Raw genomic sequence first — 19,590 nt, 5'->3', positions numbered from 1 at the left:
TTGAATGTTATCACTTCACAATGGCAGGTATTTTTTCCAATGTCTACAATCTTAAAATACTCGACGGAGAGACTGGTTGTGGTAAGAAAAACTGTAAAACGATTGTGAATTATTCAAATTCTATATGTAAATTAGCCAAATTATGCTGTCAACTCTAAATGTGCAGTCAGAGAATTCCAGCATTTGGTGCCATGTCAGATTTCCTAGATCATTTCATGTCAGGTGGCCATTAGAAGCAATGGCATCAGATCGTCAAAGAGCTATTTGAAAGAACAGTTTAGCCATCTCACGAAGATTGGCTTTTACGTGAGTAACGTATGCAATCCATAAATGACACCTCAGTCAGTGCCGCCGGAAAGTAAAACAGGATCATTTTTGCACAAAGAAAAATGGGCAACATGCTTGATTTACAATATTTTTCACGTCTCTGTTGTCACTTCCTGCACACATAGTGCCAAATACACAGCATTTTGTGCTTTTCACACAACTATCGGCTACATAAGGGTGTATACACTTAGCTGTAAGTTAGTTAGGAAGATAATTGTGGGAAATGCATTTGCAAATCTTTACCATTACTCGGTTTATTTACGAGTTGTGGATTTTCACAAACAGTATTTTCCTCCCATACATTTTCCCTATCACGGCCGTCTAATTGCCCTCTGAGGTAGATATGTTGGTAAATTGTGCATGAATTAGAAGCTCAGGGTTTAAGCTGCTTGCTCATAAACATGAGCAGGTTCTGCAGGCACCACTTGACCAGTGAGTCATGTATGACTTGCTTTGTGAATTATGTGCAACTGAAACATACAAACCTTTCCAATTCTATATTGCGCTTAAATCTGGAAAAAAGCTTTGTGAATCTACCCATCTGCATCAGGTCACCAGGAACGCAGACTTAATTTTTCAGTGAAAGCCACATTCCATGTTAGCTGAGTTGCTTCTCCTGCAGTTTGACTTTTTTTCTCACACCCTCTAAACCCGTTCACATTAAAGACCCTTGGTGCAATCAGCCCTTAATTCTAATACAATTTTAAAGCGCTTACTACTGCAATCTTACAGCTTTGCGGTACTGTAAAAAGACCATTTTACAAATATAAATAGTTCTCTTATGATTTCTATGCATATGGCACTGAGGATGTGAAAAGCCATCCTTAGCCTGAGACCTTTCTAAAATAGTACACAGTGGAAGAAAACATAATCTCCTGATGACCCTTGGACCCCAGGGGAGTGACTGATGTCACAGCCCTTTTATCCTCACATCTGTATCTTGAGGCTGTCTGAATCAATAAATATGGTTCAATGTTACAAAAAGTTTAATGTTAGGATGAGTGGCATGAAAAATGAAATGAACACCAAGCCCAGTGTGCGTTATATACTTGTATTTATATTTACTTGAAGTAAAGGGATGTCAATTTCGATCAGAAATGATTTGCAAAACACATTTTGCAGATAGCGAAGGCATGCCCCCAAAGAGTGCTTTATAATAGCACAAGGATGAGAACAAGGAATACGCCAGGTTAGGCAGGAGGGTGTGAAGAAAGTAGGCCCTAGACCAGTGACAAAGAAACACGTTATTTATGAAGAGAACATTAATGTTCTGCGAACTTAATAGGAGTTCTGGTCACATTTCTTTTTTTTTCTCTTTAGTGGCACAGCATTTATAGTTTATGGTCGGGCATGCCGTGCTCTAGAAACCGCTGGTCTGCAGCAGCCAGTTAGGGTAGGTAGGCTCACCATGCAGTGGCTGAACAGCAGCGGGGCCAGTTTACTGTGCCCCTGTGCCACTAGAAGTCAGTCTAGGCCAGAGGCCTTTAAACTGTGGGGTGAGCCCCCACAGGGGCGCGGTCGCATCCCAGGGGGGGCACCAGAGTCCAGCATGAAAAGTAAAAAATAAAAAAGAAACTTTTTTTTTTTTTTTTTAGATTGGAGGAAATGGGAAGGGGCAGCTCACATGGTCAGACTGGACCATAAAACAGTCTTAGGCACCAATGAAAAAAATGTCCAGCAGTTGCAAATGGATATTCAGTCCTTTAGTCACACACTGTTTGAATAGTACCCAAGGGTTGTTTTTTGTTCAAATGTAAACAAATTGTGATATTTAAAGAATATTTATTCAGCAACAATGGTCAAAACTACTAGCTGCGTACTGAAGTAACTCCTCAAACTGGCCCACATTGGCCAAAAAAGTGGCCCATTTTGACTGGCCTACACTAGCATTTTGCATTTTTGGTACGGTCATCGCCCTATTGCCCTATAGGCAATTCCAAGCCTGCCGGCTCATCCATAATGGGTGAGGGGGCGTCCACCCACTGGCCACCTCACCCATTATGGAGGAGCCGAGGAGCCAGCCCAGTGAAACACTGATCACTCCCTCAGCTGCTTTTTCCAGCTGAGGGGGTGCTCCTGGGCTGGCTGAACTGTCAAAGGGAAACACTGTTTACCTTTGACAGTTCATTTCTCCAGCCGCACATGATCACTGAGCCATGCAACGCTGGGCGTGTTTTGCTTCGTCAGCCTTGCATAGCTCATTGGAAATGCTGGCTGGGGCACTGCATGTATGCATGAGCGAGGGGGTGCTCCTGCGCATCCTCGCACATACGGGCAGAGCAACCTGGAGCGGGGCATTTTAGCAACCACGTGCAGGCCCCTGCAGAAGATACGTTTATGGCGATTTATTTTTTATTTAAATGTGTATGGATGTGTGTATGCTTGTGTTATGGGACTGTGTTGGGAGCAGGATGGGTGGCAGCACTGGAATAGTGGTGGGAGAAGGGTGGGGAGTGCCCAGGGTCTTTGCTGGGAGTAGGGTGCGGTGACGGCACACAAAAGTTCATAGCGATTTCTACATACTGTCCATCTGGCACTTTTGGGGGGGCCCGGCATGCCCATACTTTGCTCAGGGGGGGCCCAGGCCAAAAAAGTTTGAAGACCACTGGTCTAGGCAGACTCGCCTTCTGTGGTCAGCAGTAGTCCGTAGAGTCTCCATCCAGTGTCAGAAGAAGTCGGGGCAGATTCGCCCTGCCTTGTGTCAGAGCAGCAGTAGACAGTAAAGGCTTACATCTCATCGACTTGATAGGTTTTCTCCCCCGTGTCATGGTCTTCCCCCGCTCCCCCCTACCCCCGTGACCCTGTGTCATGTCTCCCCTCCCCCCGTGCCATTGTGTCATGCTTCCCCTCGCTCCCCCCTCCCCCGTGACCCTGTGTCATGCCTCCCCTTGCTCCCCCCTCCCCCGTGACCCTGTGTCATGCCTCCCCTCGCTCTCCCCTCCCCCGTGACCCCGTGTCATGCCTCCCCTCGCTCCCCCCTCCCCCGTGTCATTTGTCTCCCCTCGCTCACCCCTCCCCCTGTGTCATGCCTTCCCTCGCTCCCCCTCCCCCCGTGTCACGTCTCCCCTCGCTCCCTCCTCCCCCGTGACCCTGTGTCATGCTTCCCCTCGCTTCCCATCCCCCTCCCCCGTCACTGTCTCTGTGCCCCACTCCCCCTGTGACCCTGTGTCATGTCTCCCCTCGCTCCCCTGTGACTGTCTCTGTGCCCCACTCCCCCGTGACCCTTTTCATGTCTCCCCTCTCTCCCCCCTCCCCCCATGTCTGTCTCTGTGCCCCACTCACCCCGTGACCCTGTCATGTTTCCCCTCGCTCCACCTGCCCCCGTGACTGTCTCTGTGCCCCACTCCCCCGTGACCCTGTTCATGTCTCCCCTCTTTCCCCATGACTGTCTCTGTGCCCCACTCCCCGGTGACCCTGTGTCATGTCTCCCCTCGCTCCCCCTGTGACTGTCTCTGTGCCCCACTCCCCCATGACCCTGTGTCATGTCTCCCCTCGCTCCCCCCACCCCCTTGTTTGATTCTCCCCTTGCTCCCCCCTCCCCATCACTGTCTCTGTTGCCCCCGCGCCCCCATGACCCTGTGCCATGTCTCTCCTCGCTCCCCCCTCCCCTGTGACTGTCTCTGTGCCCCACTCTCCCTGTGACCCTGTGTCATGTCTCCCCTCGCTCCCCCTGTGACTGTCTCTGTGCCCCACTCCCCCCATGATCCTGTGTCATGTCTCCCCTTGCTCTCCCCACCCCCTTGTTTGTTTCTCCCCTTGCCCCCCCTCCCCCGTGATTGTCTCTGTTGCCCCCACGCCCCCCGGAAATTGTCATGCTCTCCCCTCCTTCCAAAGCCCATAGCCCCCTTGCCTCTGTGCTGTGATATTACCCCCCCTCCTAAGCCCCCTGCTTCCCTATCTTAACTTTTCTCTCTGCACTACTCCACTTCCCACTCTGACTATTTTTGGTTGCCCCTTATCCCCCTTATCCCTTTACCCTCCTCCTGTCTAAAGTCTGGCTATACCCCAATTGCCGTCAGGCATAGAAATTCGTAGCTTTTTTCACTGCCCCCCCTCTTCCTATCCCTCTCCTGGCTATAGGCTGGCACGTCACCAATTGCCATCAGGCATAGTAAGTCGTAGCCGCCTTTTCTATCAGCCACGTACCCCTCCCCTCCTCCCTCTCTCCTTCACCACTTCTCTTTCTCATAGCACTTACTACTATCATTGTCCCCTGACTTCTGATAGCAGCATGTCAGACCTGCCTTTCCCTCCTTGTTCCTCATGACTACTCTGAACTGTCTTCCGACCTTCTTGTAGTCTCTAGTTTGTTTCCTCTCCTCCTCACTCTCTCCACTTCCCCTGCCCCCTTCCACTCCTCCTGTAACTCTTGCACTGCAACAATTGTCGCCAGGCATAGTAATGCTACTGCTTGTTTTGTTCTCCTTTTTTTCCCTTCCCTTTCTACCCCTTATTCTTCCATGCACTTGTACTATCTGTTATGATATGATAGGTTTTTTCACATTCTAATTTGTTTCAAGGACCTGAAAGAATGTAACTGTATTCTCCCTTGTTCCCTCCCTCCTTGGAGCGCTTTGAAACACATTGTGTATAGGCGCTATACAAATAATCAATCAATCAATCAACCTATTGTGATGTAGGTCCTCTTTACTTTGGTTTTCTTTTCTATCTTCTCCAGCGAATTTTGGTGCAGGAATTGCTCAAATCCCTCCCTTATGTTCACAGTCATGATGCAAGCTCTCCCTTTCTACACGGGAGGGTGCGATGCTTGATAAAGGACAATGGAAGCAATTGAGGTGGCATCCAAGCTCTTGCCTTAGCATGGCCGCTTCTGTACGTCCTCTCTCTGGCAGAAGGCACTCCTCACCAGATCTGAGGAGTTGGATGGTGCCTGGCTGTATGAACACATGTCAGGGGATGAGCTGGTTGATTAGCAACCATGAGATTAAACACTAAATCCAGTCCAGACAACGTGGCGCTGCGCCTGCTGCTCTGAGGTAGGTATCATGGAGCTTGCACTTTGTTTTAGATAGTTTGTGTTTTCAGCAGGTGTCTCCTGGGGGAGCAGCTGCGAGTCTGTGACCACAGGGATCACAGCTGCAAGCTCCGGCGACCCCAAATGACGTCCCTGCATCTTGCTTTCATGTAATGTGTAAAATGCCCTTTTTGTTTGTATTTTGTTGTTTTATCAAATGAATAAAAATGTAATAAAAAAATAGAAACAGCGTAATGCTTGCCATTGGTCTTGCCATGGAATCTTGACGCTGCACTCTGATGCTACTTGTCGAACAATTTTGTGGGCATTTGTATTTTCTCAATCTAAGGACATCAGAATCCCAAAGGTGTGCCTATTTAAATGTGACAAAGATATTCAGCAGTCGCTAATGTTCACCGAATTTGGGGCAACTTAATCCGCCCCTGCTTTTGAAAGTAGCATGCCTCAACGGGGACTGCAGTGATATTAAAAATCTTCAATGTTAACTGATAGCACCTAATATTTAAGCGTCAAGATACCATTGATTTTCTAGTGTCCAAAATATGATAAAAATTCAGCACCTATAGACTTGACTGATTAGGGATTAAATGTCTGTTGACAGCAGCAGCACTGGTGGCAGCACTAGATTCAGCTCACATGCAATGACACTAGCATCTTACAATGGGCTGCATCATAAAAGGACCAGGCACGACCCATCCCTGCTCTATGGGCCGGCTCCTGTGCCCATTGATGGACCACAGAAGTGTCTGGAGTGGGCTGGGTTATGATGACTGCCTGCTGTGCAGGCCCACTACACTCCCATTGCAGATCCCAACAATCAACCCTTAGAATCCTCCTCTGCTGCTTGTCCAACGGGCACTCAATCTACCCTTTCTTTTGTTCACGTGTGGGGGTGGGACAAAAACATACCAAAAAACTTCAGATCTCTGTCTTCTCACTGTGATCGTTTGTGGGCACTGGGCCCATGTTCACGCTGCTATACTCATGCAAGATTCACTGGGCACATTTTCTCACTCCCGTAATCTTTTTGAAGGCACCAAATTTAGTTGTTCCCTGTCATGTCCTCTTTTTTCACCTGTCTTCATCAGGAATCTGCCAGTGAGGGATTATTGTGTATGGTTTGTATCCAGACCCGTGTCACACTATTGCATTCCATTAAGACAATTCTCACAAAAATGTTTAAACAATGTTCAAGGATCTGGATTTATAAATGTACAGGGTAAGATGTTTTGTAATAGCTCCCGCTGGGAAGGATTGCTCTCTACCATAACAAAGCCAGACCTATTGGCTTTGCCAATGCTGGTTAACTAAAACTGACAACATAGCTGGTGTCTCCCCGGTTCCAAATCCTGGACAGTCTAGAGCAATTAGTGCTAGGTGGCATAATGGAACTCGAAGGATTTGATATTTCGGCAATGAGTTATCCCTTTGATTACCTATATGTTATGAGTCAAGAGTTGAGGTGAGTGCACCCTTAGCACTTTTTCGTATTTGTGGCAGGTATTTGGGTAGGTAGATTAGAACGTTGGTGCCCTTCTTAACCAGAAGCCCTGTATCATGCTTATTTTACATGCATATGCCAATTACTCTTTTCGTTCAGTTTTATCTGAGGCTAGAGAGAGTGTTAGTTCTCTGCCTCAGTTTTCGAAGATACAAATTAAAGCGTGGCCCAGAGCCAGTCAACCACTCCATGGAGCAGAACATGCACATCCTAGTGAAAGCTCTGTTACAGAAGTGGGCATTTTGCTTCTATGTGATTTCATTGAGGAGATTATATGCAAAGATAGGCAGGTGGGAGTCCCCTGTGCAGCCCAGCTTTGCCTCCCCCACCTAAATGATTGCCCCTACCCAACTCCACATACATTTGCGGCCAAATTTGCCAGAAAGAATATGGTGGATTTGGCTTCGACCAAATCTCCTGCAATGAAACCTCCCTATCCTGCCATTTTGTCGGAACAAGTGGAACTTTGTAAGTTGGGGATAGATTTGTGAATTATACCTTTAAAAGCATGGTTTGTGTCCCAGGGGCTTGGTAAATTGATATTGTTCATTTGTGTGATGCACTGTTACTCCTGTTATTCTTTTCCTTAAAGTCCCAGAAATACTACATTTATGATGCAAGACCTCTAGGCTTTGCCAATGTTTATTTTTAAGTGTGAGTCCGGGGTGTGATGCAATTTTCTACATAAAAATGACCATGTTCATTATTACTCTTGTTCACTTCTGCAGTCTAAAGTTTCCAATTTTAAAATGATTAAGATTGAAGAACATGCTGTTCATGGCGGTTGGGCCAGCAGTGAGGGACATAGCCGGAGAGCAACTCGACGTCGACACAGTAACATACGGTGAACTCCACGCCAAACTATCTGAATACTTCGCTCCACACACAAACGTCGACTATGAACGTCACGGATTCCACACGACCAGGCAAGAAAAGGGCGAATCCATCGACAATTTCGTGATGCGCCTGCGCATAAAACTAAAACACTACGAATTCCACAGATATTCAAACGAAGAAGCTCTCAGATCGCAGGTGATCACAGGCTGCCTCTCGCAACCTTTTCGTAAACAACTCCTGCAAAAACAAAGGTCACTCGAAAAGATCCTAGCACTGGCTCGCATGGAGGCCGCTGTTGATTCACAACTGGACAACCTGGGGAAAGTCTCCATACAACAGCCAGGTGAACCCACAGAATCTGTCAACAAGCTATACACAAGCCCCAGCCAGGGAGGGAGGCGCACAGAGGCCACCTGCTACAAGTGCGGTTACGAATATCCGCACGCCGGGGACTGCCCGGCCCTGGGACAACAATGCGCAGCATGCGGAGGCATGGACCACTTCAGGGCCACGTGCAAGAACGCCCCAGTGACTGCACAGGGTAGACCCCGAACACAAGACAGACGCCGATATAGCCGGCAGAGCCCGCCCAAACCCAGAGGAGAGAGCGACAGGAAGCCGACAAAAAGAGAGGACAACAGCAGATCCAGCCACTACTCCCGGGACGACAGGCGCTCGTCAGAGGACACGCGACGCTCCCACAGAAGACGCTATGTCCGCTACATAGAAACGCGATCCCCCACCAGCAGCGACACCCCATCCTCAGGGGATGACCAGAGGAAAAAGGGCTATGTGTGGGCCGTCAAGACTAACACGACAGCCACACAGCACAGTCCCATACTCACACTGAATGTAAACAACACGCCGGTGAAGTTTCTCATAGACACCGGGGCCACGGTGAATATCATAAATGAACAAACCTATGAAGCACTGACCCCGCCTCCCAAAATCAAGAAGGCCGAAATAGACATTTACCCGTATGGATCCACGACGCCTCTACCGTGCAAAGGCACCATAACAGCATGGTGCTCTCACAAAGACCACTCCGCGAGAATCCCACTACACATCCTCATAACGGAAGCCGACAGTGGCTGCATCCTAAGGTTCAGGACAGCCGTGGAGATGGGCCTGGTACACATTCTCTATCAGCTGATGGCCCACAAGTACTTTGCCAAACCGGAGATAATTGAACAGACTTTCCCTAAATTATTCCACGGCCTAGGAAAACTAAAACACCGGAAAGTACACCTGCACATAGACCCACTCATTAAACCAGTAGCCCAACACTACCGCGGTATTCCATTTAACATTCAAAGACAAGTGGAAGAAGAACTTGATAAACTGATCAAGATGGACGTTATTGAACCAGTTTCGGGGCCCACCCCCTGGGTTTCACCCATCGTCCCAGTCCCCAAAAAGTCACCGGACGGGTCCATCCGCCTGTGCATCGACATGCGCAGAGCAAACACCGCCATCGAGAGAGAGAGACACCAGGCGCCCAGGATCACAGATATGATCCACCTCCTACACGGATCAAGGGTTTTCTCAAAATTGGACCTGACGAAAGGATATCACCAGATCGAAATCGCAGCCGAATCTAGATATATCACTACGTTTGTCACCCACCTTGGGTTATTTCGGTACAAAAGACTCAGTTTCGGCATCTCTTCGGCGGCTGAAATCTTCCAAGAAGAGATTCACAAAGTAATTCGACACATACCAAACTGTCTGAACTATTCAGATGACGTCCTGGTGTACGGCAAAACGCAGGAAGAACATGACAGTGCGCTCCACAAGGTATGTCAGGCGATGGAAGAGGCCGGCCTCACACTAAACAAGGCGAAGTGTGAATTCTCCAAGGGATCGCTGAGATTCTTTGGTCACATCTTCTCAGGGAAAGGCATGAGGCCGGACCCGGAAAAGGTAGAAGTGCTGAACTCTGCCACCCCCCCCGTGAACACAACGGATCTGCGCTCGTTCCTGGGCCTAGCCAGCTATTGCTCTAGATACCTAAAGGACTATGCCACGGTCAGCAACCCCCTTCGACTGCTCACGCGAAAGGACACACCGTTCGTATGGTCAAAGGAGTGTCAAGAGGCGTTCGAAGTCATCAGAAGCGCCATTTCACAGGCAGAGGACATGGCGTACTACGATGCCCGACGAGACACCGAGGTGATTGTAGACGCCAGCCCGGTAGGCGGTAGTATGGGCCTGCGAGTACTTTCACCTGTTCCTTTTCGGAAAGAGATTCACAATAGTCACGGATCACCAGGCCCTCCTGACCATCTACGGAAACCCCAAAGCCGTTATGCCACCAAGGATAGCCAGATGGGGCCTGAGGCTACAAGACTACCAGTTCACGGTAAAAAATCAGCCTGGAAAGGAGTACAATCCAGCCGACTCCCGTCACCCCACGGCATCCACAGTGTCTCAACCCTCCATCGCGGCTGCGTACATTAACTATGTCATTCACCACCTACAGCCGCTGCCCATAGGATGGGCAGAGATAGCAGCTCAGTCGGAATCAGATCCCGCACTACGCATCATCAGACAGTGCCTTCTAACAGACAAAAGGGCCCTCATGAGGCAGCAGGCGAAGGCGGAAGCGGACGAAGTCAAGGAAGAAGTTAAGGGACTACATCTATTCCATGACGAATTGACAGTGGTGGAGGGCATGGTACTGCTAAAAGGGTGCAAGGTCGTCATTCCGAGGACACTCCGGGAGAGGACGATACACTTGGCCCATGAAAGACATTGCGGGATAGTGGCCACGAAACGGCTTCTCCGGCAGAAGGTGTGGTTCCCACAGCTTGACAGCCTAGTAGAAACCATCATAGGAGGATGCCACATCTGCGCACAGGTAGCCCCACCGCCACACCCGAATCCGCTACAAATGTCACCGCTCCCCACTAAAGTGTGGGAGGAGCTAGCAGTGGACCTGTTCGGACCATTGAATGACGGCACGCACGTCGTGGTACTCATGGACGAACATTCGACATACCCCGACGCCCAGATCGTGGAAAGCAGTGCAACATCGAGCATTATCCCCGCCCTCGACCGGATGCTGTCAGCGTACGGGATCCCCAAAGTCATAAAGTCAGACAACGGCCCCACCTTCATAAATCACGAGTTTCAAAAGTTTGCACGATACATGGGATTCCAACATCAAAGGATAACACCCCGATGGCCTCAGGCAAATGGCATGGTCGAAAGATTCATGACCAACATCAAGAGAACACTACAGATTGCCCACATCCAAAATAAACCCTTCGAGCAGGCTCTCAATCAACTGCTCAGGGAGTACCGTCACACGCCACACAGCACCACAGGCATATGCCCGGCAGACCTGCTATTCCGGAGGCCGATCACCACAAGGCTACCAGAGGACCCAAGACCCAAGGGCGCGACAAGCCTTGAACAAGAAGCAAGAGTCAATGACGAGAGGAACAAAGCGCAAATGAAGGAAGCAACGGACAGAAAGAGAAGGGCGAGAGAAAACCCCATGCAGCCAGGCGATGAGGTATGGGTCAGACAACCCAAGCACAGAAAGGAAGAAGCGACATTCGCACCCGACCCCCTCATCATCACTCATAAGAAAGGAACGATGGTCACAGCACAAAGAAGTGACTGCATGTCCATAACCCGAATAGTTCACAGTTCAAGCGGGTAAGGCCCCATCATGGAGAGCGGTGGGAATGGGACAGAGACAGTGACAAGAATGGCCCATCAGAGGAACCATACCAAGGAGACGCCGAGGAGTCGGAGACGGAAAAGGACGGTGCAACCCCTGCCAGAGACTGTTCGACACCGTGCGGGGCGAGACGCCCTCAGAGGAGTCGCATCAAGCCGCTCCGCCTGATAGAAGAAATGGGGTAAGGAGACAGGAGCACCCCTCATGTTAAAAAGGGGGGAGATGTCAGCCCACCCACATCGTTGTGTGGGGGCCGGCTGCCGTTGCGGCCGTAACGTAATGACGTCCCGGACGTGACGTCAGCGGAAGGGGAGGGGCGGGAGGGGAGTTCGGGAGTTGCCGCCATAGTTTAATAAAGGAAGGTTGTACGCCCTCCCGGCTCCCGCGTATCATTGCCGCGAGGCCCGCACGCACGCTGCGCGTTACTCAGGCCCAGGCCTGACAGTAGCTGCAACCAAAAGTTCATAGATTTGCGGAGGGCTCTTACTGCTTTTTCAGTGTTGTGTTCAAGCGTGGGCGCAGGGGTATGACACACTTCGATTCCCAGGTACTTAAACTTCTCTGGTTGCCATTGTATCCCGACGTCTGGAAGGTCGGACTTATCCAGACCCCTGAGTCTGGCCAGTGGGAATGCACACGACTTTAGCTTGCTAAATGTTATCCCAGAGTATCAGGCATAGTTGTCGAGGATGTCTAACGCGACTGAGCTGAGGGTTATTCAAATACAAGAGGACGTCATCTGCATACATGGATATTATAGCGTGATCACTGCCCAGCCCAATGCCTGCGTCAAAGTGTTGTTTCCTGAAATAGGCAGCCACTGGCTCCAGGCCCAGTATGTATAGCATCGGGGACAACAGGCATCCTTGCTGCGTGCCCCGCTGTATCGGCCAGGCTTCGGACACCGTCCCTCCAGTCTTCACTCTCGCTGCCGGTGTATTATACAATACATCGACCCACTTTAGAAAGCTCTCACCAAAGCCGAATTCCCTTAGCGCTTCGATCAGCCACTCCCAGTAGATGGAATCGAAGGCTTTTATAGCGTCCAGGGATAGCACTGCTAGGTCCTCGTCTCGATCATGGGGCTCTGCCATGATGTGTTGGAGCCTCCTCAGGTTCGCGGTGGTATTGCGTCCTGGTACAAAACCATTCTGGTCCTCGTGAATCAGGGTTCCTATCACCCTCACCAGCCTCTTAGCCAGAATTGTGGTCAGGATCTTGCAGTCATAGTTTAGCATGGCGATTGGGCGGTATGATTCACAGTTGTCGACAGGTTTGTTGGGTTTAAGTATAGGTATGATAATTGTTTCTTTCATGGAGTTGGGTAGGTTTCCGTTTTCGTATGCCTCCATATACACCTTGTGGAGTATTGGGGCAAGGGTCGCTTCATACGCTTTATAGAATTCTGGCGGAAGCCCGTCACTCCCGGGGGTCTTGCAGGTGGATAGCGATTTAATCGCCTCCGTCACGTCCTCTGGAGTGATTTCCGCGTCCAGTAGCTCTCTTTGGGCCTCCAACAGTCTTGGGAGCTCAATCTCAGCCAGTGTGGCCCTTATGTCCTCCACTGGTATTTTGGTGTCGTGGGCGTACAAATTGCAGTAGAAGGCCGCAAATGCTGAGTTAATGTCTTGTTGCGTCCTGTGGGTTATCCCCCTTTCATCAGTTATTTCAGTTGGGAGGTGTCTTGGGAACTCGCGTTTGCATAGCCAGGCCAACATTCTACCAGGTTTATCTGCTTCTTTGTGTGCCCTGGCTATGTAGGTCGTGTAGTCGAATTTAGACAGTCTATTCCAGGCCAAAAGGCACTCCTCCCGGGTGCCCTTCAGTTCTGTTTCAGCGTCCGGCATGATGTCGATTTCGGATTCCAGGTGCGTGATCTTGTTCTCCAGTTCCTCCAGTTCCAGCTTCAGGTGCTTTCGGATGCCATCAGCACCTGATATAACTACTCCCCGTGTTACAACCTTCATGGCCTCCCATAGTGTGCTCCAGCTTGACACTGAGCCTGTGTTAATGTCTAGGTATTCCTCAAGTTTAGTGCCAAGTTCCTCCTTAAATGCGTGGTCTGTGAGTGCTGCGGGTGGCATTCTCCATAGCGGGATTGGCGGTCTGGGTCCTCTAGGAGCCCATTGCATGGTCAGCGGTGAGTGATCGGATATGGTTCTGCCTAGATACAATGTGCAGTCTACTTGTTGAGCCAGCTCACGATCTATGAACAAATAGTCTATCCTCGTGTGGACCTTGTGCGGGGCCGAGTAATAAGAATAGCACCTCTCGGTGCGATGTTGTTCCCTCCAGATGTCTATTAGGTCGAGCTGTTCTATTGTGGTGTTTAGCGCGTTAGATGCAGGGTTATTTGAATGACGGGGGGGGTCTGATCTGTCCACAGCTCCGTTCCTGATGCAGTTGAAGTCACCACCCCATATGAAGGCACTCTCTCTGCGAAGAATCATTTTAGCACTGAGCATTTCGAGGTGTGAGGGTATTCCGTGTTGCGGAAAGTATGAGTTCACCAGGCAGACTGGCGTGGATTCAATAGTACCCCATATTATTAGGTATCTGACCTCTTTGTCGGCTTCATAGTCCAGTAGCTGGAAGGGCACAGTCGGGCTCACCCACGTAAACACTCCTCTGGTGAATTTGGAGAATGGCGCCCCTCTCCCGATCCCATCCCATCTTTCGGATAATTTGGCCGTGGTTTCTTCCGTGAGGTGAGTTTCTTGAAGCATCACTACCGACACCTTTTTCCTGCGCAGGTAAGAGTGGATCCGATTCCTTCTCAGGTACGTGCCCATGCCCCTCACATTCCACGTCATCACCTTAAGCTGGAGTGCCATTGAGTTTGTGTCTTGGTTTCATCTTTCCGGTCGCCTCCGTTTTCACGGGGCGGCCCTTTCTCCAGGTGGTGAGGCTCTCCCTCTGGGTTCTGGTGTTTTCTCTTCCTCGGCCCCCAAGGGCCTCCGGTCTCATGTTTCCCCTCTGGTAATATTTCGAGGACTGTGGTGTGAACAAAACAATTAACAAAACTGGAACTGGTGCGCCCAGCAACGACAAGTTCCTGCTGGTGCTCAGGCGCTCTCGTACCATCAGGACCCATCCGGGTGTCAGGCACGAGGGAGGTCAGTCAGGCAACTGGCCTGTCCTGTACTGTTCGTGGGAGTAGGGTTCTGTGCTTGGAGTGGGCCGAGTGAGGGCCGCATCTTCGTTGCTAACTGTTGGGTGATTTTACTTTCTCTTAGGTCATTTGCCTTGCGTCCGAGTTAGCTTTATGAGCCATGGCTTCGTCCATGCCTCAGGCGCAGGGGAATCTTCAGTTTTCCGTGGGTTGAGGGTCCTTATCTGCGGCTAGATTGTTGTCTTCCAGCCACATGTTTGCAGCTGCCGGAGATTCCAAGAAGATCGCCCTCCCCTTGTGGATCACTTTCAGTCTGGAGGGGTATAACAGCACGTACTTCAGGTTCAGTTGCCTGAGTCGGGCTTTAATCGGCACAAATGAGTTCCTCTCCCGTTGGACTTTCTGGGTGTAATCGGGGTAGATCGTGATCCTAGAGCTGCCGCGTTCAATGGGGCCCTCCTCTCTGGAGTGCCGGAGGATGGTCTCTCTATCCTGGAAGTTGAGTAATTTAGCGATTATAGGGCGAGGATGTGAGCCCGGCGGGGGTCTCTTCTGAAGTGATCTGTGCGCCCTTTCAATCGAGAATCCTTGCGTTAGCCTTCCAGCGCCCACCTCCTGTTGTATCAGGGATTCTATATAGGCCGTCGGATTCGAGCCCTCACTTCCCTCCGGAACACCCAGTATTCTGATGTTGGCACGTCTGGCTCGGCCCTCGGCCTCCTCAGCCCTGGCCTCGAGTGTGAACACCTTCCGTTCCAGGTCCAGTACCTTAGCTTTCAGCTCTGCTGTGTCGTCCGACGTCTCTTTTATGGTTGTTTCGGCGGTGGTTATTCTTTCTGTTAGATTGCGGGCATCCTGGCGCATGAGTTGTAGCTCGGATTAGAAATCCCCGATTCTGGAATCTATAAATGTGCGCAGTGATGCAATTGCCTCCAGTACCTGAGTTTGATTTTCGGGGGAGTCCGCCGGTTTTGCTTGGGGAGCTTCGGGAGTGGAAGTGCATGGCTGCGGAGGAGTTTTTACTTTAGCAGACACATACGTGTCCATGGTGCTTGTCTTCGTCTTGTTCCTGGCCGCCATGATGAGGGGCGTTTCGGAGACGCCACTGGGTTGTGTGGGGTTAGATGGTGGTGGGCGTCGTTTCCTCAGCAATGCCCCCACCAGCCCAGTGATTTCGGTGTGCGGTCTGGGGAGCTTATGGTTCCAGAGGTGGGGTGGTCCGTTTTATGCGGGGTCAGTGTTCAAGTTCTCGGAGGGATATACAACGGCACATGTTCGATTGGTTTATGCCCTCACCCAATGCTCTCCTCACCTCCACCTTCTTCTGCTGTCGATGGCGGGGCTCCCCGCACCAGAGGGTCGGCGTGGCCACTCACGGTGCTGTAGTCCAGGGCCCGGGCCCAGTCTCCCCGGACGGGAGCGCCCGGTTGGCTCCCCGGTCGGTAGCTGTCGCAGCAGAAGTTCGGACCCGGGTGGAGGGGGAGGCTCCTCTTCCTCGTTTTAGTCGTGGCAGCAGCTTATGGGTCGGCTTCGCTGCGAAGGCGGCTAGCGTTTTCCTCCGGCATCGGCTTCAAAAGATGGCCGCCATCTTAGGTCCCGCCAACAGAGGGGACCTTTATCGAGAGGAATCCGTGGGTTTGGCGGTCCGAATCCAGGAGAAGACCACAGTATCGTGTCTGGGGTCGGTTCCCCTTCCATCGGAACCGGATCTTTCCGTCTCAGGTGCGATTTCAGGCAGGCAAAAGGATCGAGATACAGCGTCTCGGCCGGAGTACGGCGACTCAGCTTCCACTTGCCATGAGCTCCAGGCCACGCCCCCGACAACATAATTGCTTAGGAGGTGTTTGTGCATTAGAGTAAAGATGCAGGATGTTGACAGGTGGTTTCTGCCTTGCACTGCTGTCATCCAATCAGCATTGGACCAATTCCCCTTTCATCAGCATGATCTGATAGCACTAGTCAGAAGAAAGGTGCTGTGTGTCTCTTTTTGGTGTGCCCCCTTCAACCTCTGTACAGTTACCATTATTTTATCCCTGCTCAGGTAGAATATCATCTTGAGCTTTCTCTTGAATGGGAAAAGGGAGGATAGCAGGGATATACTTGTCATTTATTGAAAACCAAATTGAGGGTAATATGTGCATGCCTAATGCCATTGCCTGGTAACCTCTTAGGTAAGAATGCAATTTTCTTAGTTGCACCTATTTGTCTTCCAAACTCAAAAGAAAACTATTACATTTCTGAACACAATTTTAATACGTAATAATGTAGTACACCATGTATTTTGTTTATTGTCTGCCAAGTACTCATTGTTTATGAGAGGTGGAAAAGCAATGCTTTGTGTGGTATTTTTGCATTTGTGTATACCGATACATAGGGCCTCATTATAACCCGGGTGCTCCCGTGATGAAGGGGGCCGGTACGGGACCGGCCCCCCTTCTTTACGGGAGCGCCGATTACGAGGTTCCCTTTGTGGGACCCTGTAAGGACGCCTGGTAAAACCAGGCGTCCTTTCTGGGTCCTGCGAGGGGAAGAGGGGGGTAATAACGGGCCAGTTGTTATGTGCCCGTTATTACCTCCCTCCCCATTCCCATTGAGCTCTATGGGGGCTCAAATGGGAATGGGGAATGGTTCCTTCAAGGAGGAATTGACCCGGTAAGTCCTCATTGCAGGAACCCGGTAATGGAGCCCGGTTTGCGGGAAGCCATGGTGCTAATAGCACCATGGCTGCCTCCAAACTCATAATGAGGCCCATAGTCGTAGCTTGTTCTTTATACATGTGGGTGCACCTGCTCAAGCCACTGTTACCAACTTTGACATGGCACAGGCTTTTGTGTTTTTGTCTGACTTCACTGGCAGATGTCATGCTTTGTGGACTCTCACAGCCCCTGGTCATAATGCCATGGAACCACCGCCTATTGGAGAACGAAAGATGAGTGACCCCAGGGACGTCATTTGTGGGACGCCAGGGGTTGCAACTGTGACCCCTGAGGTCTCCTATACTACCCCTGTGGTCTCCCTTGCTACCCCTAGAAAAAAAAGAACGTAAATCATTTACCTTTTTTTATTTTTTTTTAAATTTAAATGGAAGCTCCTAGGCTTTGTTTCTGGAATGGCTGGCTTTCTTGTTCAGTCCTCTTAAAAAAACAGGGGTTCCACAAGTGTAATACTTTGAGCAGTGGCCCTAAATAATAAAGAAAAAGAATAACAAATAATCTTTCTGGAATTCTATACCATAATTGCTAGACTCTTTAAAGGTTTATTTCAGGCACACTCAGGGCTGAGTAACTGATTAAGTTATATTTAGTCTGTACTTAAACACCTCAAATTCACAATGCAGACAGAAACTAGGGCCTCATTAGGAGTGTGCTGGTCCGGTAACAATGGTGCTGGTAAGCCTATCGGCACCGTTGTTACCGGATCGCCACACTCTGAGTCTGCGTGCGGCTGCCGTCCCACCACCAGGTCTGACCTGGACAGCACCCGCTCGCAGACCTTCATGGTAGCACTGGCACTGTTATTAATGGTGCTGATGCTACTGTCCTCCCAATTCCCATGAGTCCTCTGGGACTCAAATGGGAATGGGGATTAACGGTTTTCTGGTGCATGACTTCCAGGAACACTAGGGTCGTAATCCCCCGGTGTTTCCGTGAAGCCAGGTGCCTGAAAAATTCCCAAATCCGGCGGCAGCCTTAACGGCACGGCTACCGCTGGAGTTGTAATGAGTATGCAATGTAATGTAATGGGCAGATGGGGAGCAGGTGCAAGTGGATCTAGGTCACCTGGTCTAAGCTCCACCCACCTCGTGCCTTCTAGGTTGCTGCTCTTTTTCCCCACTTATCAAGCCCCACCCCCCTGGTGCCTTCCTGGTTGCCGCTCGTCTTCCCTACTTAAGGAGCCCTCCAGCCTCTTTTCCTTTGCAGCTGGGGAGCAGGTAGAGGTGTATCTAGGTCACCCGGCCTAAGCACCACCCACCTTCTTAGCCCTGCCTCTTCCTTCCTGCTCTTAACTCTTAGATCAAGGGCGTCTCTCGCCCGGGCGTCCAAAGCGAAGGGCTGATGAAGAAAAGGTAAATTCCTGTTTGGACCAGGAGGACCCAGGGCCCGACCCCCTGCTCAGACAGCAGGTAAGCATTTACCTACACGTGTTTATCCCCTCTGTCTCCAGAGGCCATCCCCACCCGCAGGTCCCCCATGATGTTCCCTTGTGCCCCCCACCCTTCTCACACACAGTTGTTGCCTGTTTTGCTTGATTCTTGTACCTTGCTCCCGTTCCGCTCCTTCCCCCCTCCAGCCTACTTCTGCAGGAGTCTGTACTGATACATTCTGGTTTCACCATCACCGTCTTGTAGCAAATGGTGGATTTGACTTTTATGGACTTCATTGATTCACTGTGCGTCACCCTTTCTCAACTCTCATGCTGGACTTCCTTTACATCTTGTACTTATGGTGTCCCTGAATGATGCTGTCACCATCTTAATCTTGTATCCTTGCTTGCAACATTATGTATTACTACTGACTTCTACAATTGTATTTGCTCTCCCCTCTTGCCTCTCCACTCTTTTTGACTGCTTACTCTCTGTTCTCTCCTCCTCTCCCTTTCTCACTTTTCCTATCTCCCCCTATCCTCCCCTTACTTTCTTCCATGAACTTACTCTATTAGAATTGTCCCTGGACCTAGTATGACAGCAACCTTGTCTGTCTCCTCCCACATCCCTTTACATGTTTTTTTTCTTCAACTCCCACCCCTTTGGCACTATCTGAAAAGTCGTCAGAGCTAGTACGATAGTCGCTTGTTTTGTTGCTCCCCTCCCTTTATGCACCCCTCTCCCTCACCTTTTGTTTTTCTCCGGCTGTACCAGAAATGTCGTCAGGCCTAGTACAGTAGTTGCCTGTCTGTTTCCATTTCCTTCCCACTCCCTTTGTTATCTATGTCCTAGCTCTGGCACTATCTGAAATGTCGCAAGGCCGAGTACGATAGTTAATTTCACATCCTTACTGTTCATAGCTTGTAAAAATGTCATTGTATTTTACCTTGTTCTCTCTGTTGCCTTGAAGCGCTTTGAAACACATTGTGTATAGGCGCTATATAAATAAACTATCATATCACATCTATGTGTATTTTGCTTT

General features: G+C 50.1%; 1 protein-coding gene across 2 annotated transcripts in view; it reads left to right on the top strand.

The window, feature by feature from the left end:
- LOC138529205 (phospholipase A2 inhibitor 1-like) overlaps positions 1-19,590 on the top strand; it is a 290,105-nt gene that overhangs the window by 250,533 nt on the left and 19,982 nt on the right. The window lies entirely within an intron of this gene.

Source organism: Ambystoma mexicanum, chromosome 1q (assembly GCF_040938575.1).
Source record: "Ambystoma mexicanum isolate Mex_15411 chromosome 1q, UKY_AmexF1_1, whole genome shotgun sequence".
NCBI lineage: Eukaryota > Metazoa > Chordata > Amphibia > Caudata > Ambystomatidae > Ambystoma > Ambystoma mexicanum.
Note: the sequence above shows the minus strand (reverse complement) of the source record. Positions and strands in the feature narration are given on the sequence as shown.